Genomic DNA, 6,745 nt, shown 5'->3' on the forward strand with positions numbered 1-6,745 from the left:
GAGCTGTGCATAGACTGCATGGTACGTCACTAGCCGACTGGACTACGGCAACGCCCTCTACGCCGGTACCACCGCCAAGCTCCAGAAGAGACTCCAGCGGATCCAGAACGCCTCAGCCAGACTCATCCTCGACATCCCACGAACCAGCCACATCTCCGGACACCTGAAAGACCTTCACTGGCTCCCCGTCAACAAAAGAATCACCTTCCGCCTCCTCACCCACGCACACAAAGCCCTACACGACCAAGGCCCGAGCTACCTCAACAGCCGAATCAACTTCTACGCTCCCAAACGCCACCTCCGATCAGCCAACCACGCCCTCGCCGCCGTCCCCCGCATCCGAAGAGCAACTACAGGAGGAAGGTCCTTCTCCTACCTGGCCGCCAAGACCTGGAACTCCCTCCCGACCGACCTGCGCCTGACCCAAGACCACCTCTCCTTCAGGAAGAAGCTGAAGACCTGGCTGTTCGAGCAGTAGCGGCACCCCCCCCCCCCACCCCCAGCGCCTTGAGACCCTATGGGTATGTAGTGCCCTTTATAAATGTCATTGATTGATTGATTGATTGATTACAGGTCAGAGCTTTGTTATTTTCCCTCAGTCTTTCATTATCCAGATGTTGCTAAAAAGGGTTTGTTTAGGCAGAAGTGTATTCTTATCAATAAAGACAACCCAAACCACTGTTATCGGTTTTAAATCCAGAGTTTGTGCTTCTCCAGACCAAACGGTCTTAAAATATATTGCCTCCAGTATAGATGATTCCCAGACCTTGCAATTCCCATTGTCTTACCTCACATTTCCTTGGACTGATTTACACACATATGATCCATTGTCTCTCTATAACTTGTGTGTGATGGAAAGTGCTCTGACACCCTACACTGGTAAGAGTAGTGCAAACAAATGAAATGCATGTGAGAGAAGGGCTGCGGAGGGATGAGGGGCACTGTTGGAAAGTGGTAGTGAGGGAATCCATGGAGAAGCAGGTCACTGGGCGGGCACCAAAAAAGTCGGTTGCATCAGGGGCCACCTGCACTGTCATGCATCCATTTTGGGAAATTGATAAAGGATAAATGTGATACACGGAACTATGTTTTTGTTGGCAATGAATTTCTCGCACGTCGATCCCTCCTCTCCTTACTCCCAATAAACAGCCTTCCACAGTTATGGAGAGAGGCATTGACCCAGAGGTGTTCCATGTCTGCAGTGGCAGCAGCTTTAACAATAAAGTGGTGGGGCAATGCAAATGCTAGGGGGGGCAGTTGGTGGAAATAATAACATTAAAACACTTGCCTGCAACTGCGGTCAACTCCTCGGTGCTGCTCTTTCGGCACTGGGCACACTGCACAGACTTCCAGGGGCCAATCACAGCAGTGATCTGATGCAGGAATTACCAGCATGAGAGCAGTGCCATGATTGGCCTGAGTGGGCTGACTTGACACTGGCTCAGACACAGGGAGCCTGTGCCATTTCTCCACCCAGCTGTGCAGCACAGCTGAATTAGAGAAATGAAGTGTGCATGTCAGTTTGGCCATCCTAGGACGACGAATCAAACCGACATGCGCACTTACAGTTCACATCTCTCCTCATCCCTGCAGTTGAGTGATGCCCTGTCAAGATGGCCCTGCCCTAAGGCTGGCAATTGGCTCAGTAACAAAAATAAAATGATAACAAACTGGCTTTATTATCCTTTCATTTTTCAGTGGGGCGATACTCGTCCCTGAGAATGGAAAAACCACCCCTGCATGTCTGGCTCAGTACCTTGTAACATTTCCACCTAGTGTCGCTTCTCGTTACAACTGCTGATCCGTCCATCATGCAGGGTTTACCGTTAGTGCCAGAACCTCAGAAGACATGCATACTTGCATTTCCTGTATTATTGTATCTTGTACAGCAGGCGATGCCGCCCAACGCATGAGCAGTTTGCCTGCTCCACTCAATACTTGTCACCTGCTTTTGGGTACAAGTTCCTGTCTGCCAGTGAAAGGTAATTTTCAGCCCAAATGTAATCAGGGCCCTAATAGGATCAGATGCAGAAGCGGGTGCATACACTGAACCATGTCCTGCTTACACCGAATTGTAACATTTGCTCTCAGATATAAATGACGTCAATAAGGGTGTCTGCCAGTTCTTACCAGCGAGCTCAAACACTGGATAGCTTAGTTCCCACACACACTCCACAGCTTCTGGGTGGGGAATCCAAGTATTGGGGTACAGCTTATTCCATCAAAAGCAAATTTTAAAAGTGCAAGTATTGCATCAGAGCCGAGATGAGGTTAGGAGGGAGGTGCCTGCCGCTGCAGGGAGGCAACCGTAGCCTCTATACTCCTGCCCAAGCGCAGGGGGTTGCGAGAGGCAGCTGGGCACGGAATGCAAAGAGGCACATTGTCAGCATTGTCAGCCAAGCAGGCTTGTTATATAGACAGGATGCGGCTCAGTGGCAGTGGTGAGCCCCTCAGAGACCTCATCCCCAGGGGGGGGGGGATGAGAGCTGCAGAGTGCTGGCTGGAAATGCTGAAGCAGGTAACCAACTTGTACTGCTCTTTAAAGGCTGTGTGAGGTGTGCCTTCAGACACAGCTTTAGGAACAGAGATGCCATGGTGTCCACTCACTGATGGTGCACAAAGGTGCTTGGATAGTGATTCTCTGCGGGCTGGGTAAATCAGCCATGGTTCAACATAGTATAGAAATATGACAGCTGACCATCGGAGGTGGCTACTTCCATTGGTCACTGCATAGTGTGGGCGCTAAAAAGACACAGCGCTCCAGTCGCCATTGACTATTGTAGCAGAAGAGTCATTCATGGTTGACTATCCTCAGCTTCACCTACAAGCATCTGGGATTCATACCAGTTTTGGACTTTAGCAGGGTCATATTTACACCATATGTCTGTTATGACCTCTCGAGTGCTACATCCATGTGAGGGTGGAGTCCACATGAAGATAGGCTATTCACACAGGTAGCTTTCACTATGAGTAGTTTACACATATAGGTTTGCTATTTCACTTTGTAGTAACTTTACTTCTTTGGACTGTTCCCAAAACTGAGTGGAAGATACTCCAAACACCATATTTATGCCTCCATGCATCCTGAAATAGAGCGAGGAGCCACATGTATGAGCGTGAAATTGCTTCTGTACTCCATGACGGACACGAGGACACATATTTCACCGACTTCAGGGGAGGCCTCAGCTGCATGGGTGTTTAAGCGTGTGAATGATATAAACATGCTCCAGTGGACTTTCTAGCAGGAGGGTGACTTCTCAAACACGTTGAGATGAGGTGAGATCCTCTCGAAGATTTGAAAATAGATGAAATCATTTTAAGCAACACTGCGCTTCAGAAGGAGCTTGAACCAGACTGATCAGATCGATTATGTGTTTGTGTTTCATGTAGGAAGAGTATTTGAAGTCATCTTCACAAGTTCTGTTTCATTTGAACAATGACTAAAGCATCTCAGTGAAATGCAAACATGTGTTGCCTCTCAGTAATTTTGTCATGATGCCTTGGCACAGCCGCAGAAGAGGGGGGTGAATATTTAAATTTTAAATCAGCAGATACAAAGTGCCGGTAAAAGAAACCGGTTAAAGAATGAGAGACTCAAATGGAATAAAGTCTGGCTACTTTAAAGCTTAGGAACACTAAAGAGAATTCTTGTCACTGAAGGATTCCTGCATATTGTAAATTGCATTAGATGGGGAGGTGTCTAGGGTGCAGTTCTTTATGTAGGACAATCAATGACGAGCAGGAAGTATAATTCTGAAGACACTTCACCATGGATTGACTGCACTCTACTTCAGGCGCTGTCAAACGTCTGGCATGAGGAGGCAGGATGTTCAGTAAAAAAGTCATGCAGCCTCTATGGTTCAAGAGGGCATATGTTTAAAAAAGGTCCCTCATCTTAAGCCTGCAGAGCTAGGGTTGTGCAGAGTGAGGGGACCTTGCCTTCCTAGTAAGTAAGAAGGAAAACCTGGAAGAGGTTGATGTAGAAGTGGCTCAACTCATATTGCTTGGTATTGTAAAACAGAACTTGACTTTCAAACTGGCATGTCTACATCTCAAAGAAGATGGATAGTAGAAAGTGGCATGTTTCACCTCATGAGTAAATACCCTTTCAAGAGGGAAAACACATTGTCTAGGCCTGCAGCCTTAAAGCGCCGTGAGTCTAATGTAGACTTTACACCTGAGACTTCTGATTATGCTGCCTCAGCCTTATAATCCTTTGAGACAGATCTGCACATACAACCAAAGCAGCTCTCTAAAGGGGTAATTTATGAACCCTTGCGCCACTTTTGCGCCGCTGGTGCATCACTTTTTGTGATGGACGGGAAGCGTAAACAATGTGCTATGTTGCGCCCTATTTACAAAGTGACGCATCTAGGCTTGTAAAGCCCTGCACTACATTATATATACCTGTGTCAGGTATAATTTATATAGGGTGGGCATTCCCCCGCACCAAAGCTTCGTGAGAATTGGTGCTTTAAATTCCATAAGATTGCAATGCGCCACTTCTAGGACGCCATTGAGTGAAAACCTTATGCCTGCCTCATGGCAGTTGTAAGTGTAATACAGGCCTTTTCACATGGGGCTTGCCCCATGTGAAATTACACATGGCTGGAGATGTGTCTGTTTTTAGACACACCCCAGCAATGCGTCTCCTTTGAGCATACAGTTACGTCAGAAATACTGACGTATCTGTAACTCCTTGCAACATGATGCTCCGTACTTTAAATATGGCACATCTATGGCACATCTATGGTGCTGCACGGAGGGCGCACTGAGAAATATTAGAAGTGTTGCAACGCTGCTTTGTCCCAACTTAAATGAGGCGCTGAGAGTTTTGGGGAACAAGTTGACAAGCAGATTCCAACTTTGGCTGATACCGATATTGGGAATGATGCTAGAGGCCTTCCTCTAGTTTCCTGCCTGGCTATTTGAGTGAAATCACAAAGGTGCAGTCTGACCTGAAGAGTGATATCCGACCAAAGGGCACCACTATGAGTGATCCACTTGTGGTAAAGAAGGTACAAAAGGAACCTCGTAAAGATATAGTGCCACCAGAAGATCCTGCACAAAATCCAATGGTGTTACAAGGCTCAGGTTTTAAGTATCACTCTAAGGAGCAACCTGACCATTTGAAAAAGAAAGAGTCTGTGCCTTGTACCTCTTCTACTGAATCACATCACCTCAGGGTTAGTGAGGGCTAAGGAGAATCTGCATCAAAGATGAATTAGGCAACAATCCGAATAGTATGCTCTAGCTTTTTCTTTTGCCAAGTCAGGAAAATGTTTTTACAGACTGTTGAAGGCGTATGGGGACTGTTGATAAAATTATTACCAAACCTGTTTAAGAGGCCAAATTCAAACAGGAAAGAAGGGTATTCAGTTGCCAGTGGAGAATCATTGATTGAGGTGCACTATGCATGGAAAGCGGTGGAACTGTCTTCCTTCACTGACTCTGGCATGGCTGGAATGGAAATAGTAAGAGGGAAAGATGATGAAATCAGTGTCAATTAAGTGGAGATGGCTATGGATTCTTCATCGACTTTCAAGTCCAAAGGAGAAGAGGATGATGATGCGTATTAGTTGGGAGTGGGCAGTAGTGACTCCAAAGACTGTGTTGGCATAGATAAACAAGGGCACTGTAAAACAGTGACAAAAGAGGATAAAACCTTTTTCCAAGTGGCACAAAGGAACATTAAGGAGAGAAGTAAGAAATTTGACTCAGGTAAGATATGACCATGTATGTCAAAGATCGGGAAGCTTGTGATTGACTATCCATTCCAGATCCAAAGCAAGAAATACAGGGGTACTATTGGGGGATCCTTGGCATCAACATTAGATAGTGTTAATGCCTCTAAACATTGGACTGGGACTCATACACATAGTGTGAAATTTGCTTCTTGGAATTTGACAGGCAAAACCTTTTTCTGAATAGTGACTCGCAAGCCGCCTGGCTGACCAAACTACTCACCGCCAACTTCTGCCACAGCCGAACCGCCACAGGAGTAGCCCCGCCTCCCGCCGCACGACTCCCGCTGGTTCAGGGAGACTGCCGCAGAGCGGAGAGCGGGGTCTGGGAGACTACATCCCCCAACAGGCACTGCGCCAAGCACCATCAAGAAGCGCCAGGAGGCGCATAAAAGTAGCGCACAGTCTCCCTCGCGGGACGGGAGCGGGACGCCGGGCGAAGCCTGGGCCAAGGGCGGGCCCGTTTCAGCCCATTCAAGACTGTTCTAGGCTGGGCTGGGCTACCCCCCTTGGTTTTTACGCCCCAGACGCTGCCCTCATCTCTTAAAGCTATTGACTTTTGACATTTGTGTACTTTGGAACTAGACCTCGAACCTTTACAATAATGACCAGGGGTTCCAGAAGCAAGACTGCTCTTAAAACTGCTATGTTTACAGGTCCTATTGACCAATTCATTACAAAAACCACTGAGGCTATTAATCAAAATATTTCTTTATTAGAACGTAGGGTGTCCCAGGACCTTGAGATCGCCCGGAGATCCTCAATGGGCCTCATAGCAGCGGCCTTAACCCCACTGCCATCAGCTTCTCCTATCCCAATTCTAATACAGTCTGGTGCAACAGCCCAAGTTCACTCCATCTCAAGTGCTGTTCTATCAGCTACCAACCTGTCACTGGAATTGGAATTGACAGGGAATCTTGAGACTACCCCGGACCTTGAGCAGATTCTGTCTGAAGATCCTGTACAAGTAACTCGGCTCAAGGGGGTTAGAGAAGGTGCTG

This window comes from Lissotriton vulgaris, chromosome 7 (genome assembly GCF_964263255.1).
Source record: "Lissotriton vulgaris chromosome 7, aLisVul1.2, whole genome shotgun sequence".
In the NCBI taxonomy this organism is placed as follows: domain Eukaryota; kingdom Metazoa; phylum Chordata; class Amphibia; order Caudata; family Salamandridae; genus Lissotriton; species Lissotriton vulgaris.